This window comes from Sinocyclocheilus rhinocerous, unplaced genomic scaffold (assembly GCF_001515625.1).
Source record: "Sinocyclocheilus rhinocerous isolate Xijiao unplaced genomic scaffold, SAMN03320098_v1.1 scaffold7177, whole genome shotgun sequence".
NCBI classification, from domain to species: Eukaryota; Metazoa; Chordata; class Actinopteri; order Cypriniformes; family Cyprinidae; genus Sinocyclocheilus; species Sinocyclocheilus rhinocerous.
Genome location: NW_015664232.1, coordinates 12 through 588, shown reverse-complemented (window position 1 = coordinate 588; position 577 = coordinate 12). Strand labels below are relative to the sequence as shown.

General features: G+C 47.7%; 1 non-coding gene across 1 annotated transcript; it reads right to left on the bottom strand.

Moving 5' to 3' along the window:
- Positions 1-36: 36 nt before the first annotated feature.
- On the bottom strand, positions 37-108 carry trnad-guc (transfer RNA aspartic acid (anticodon GUC)). The gene has a single exon. It is a non-coding gene; the product is annotated as a tRNA-Asp (tRNA).
- Positions 109-577: the final 469 nt, after the last annotated feature.

Sequence of the window (577 nt, the reverse complement as noted above, 5' to 3'; positions counted from 1 at the left end):
TTGGATGTGTCGTTCGGTGGCAGAAAAACAATATCTCTCCTCGTCAGGGAATCGAACCCCGGTCTTCCGCGTGACAGGCGGAGATAAAGTCCACTATACTAACGAGCAGTTGTACCTGTAAGACTTCGCCCCCAGGCAACACCACTGCACCGACATCACTAAACAAAGAGTGGCGTTTTCTTACACTGACCCAGCCCTTACATCATAAAATGCCGGATGGACCCATCATCAGCTGAATTCGTTTAACTTTTGGAATGCTACACATTACAGGGGTTTTATTTGGACTCTTTTGTTTGTTTAATTGTTTTCTCCAACTTCTCAGATGGAGGCATGAGAAAGAGATTGCATTGCCTTCATTGGGCTTGTGGTTACTGGGCGACCGAAGGGACTTTTGTGACTTTTACTCCTCCCATTTGGAGTGAGGGGGGTGACGAAATGCAAGTGGGGAGGTGTCGACACCCTAGATTACCCTTAGCCCTTAGCGAGCATAGTGGTTTACCACAGGACTTGCACAGACCCAAGGGCGTGGAGGCACAGCTCGAATTTCTCTTCATTTTCGCATAAATCTTTCGCCTTT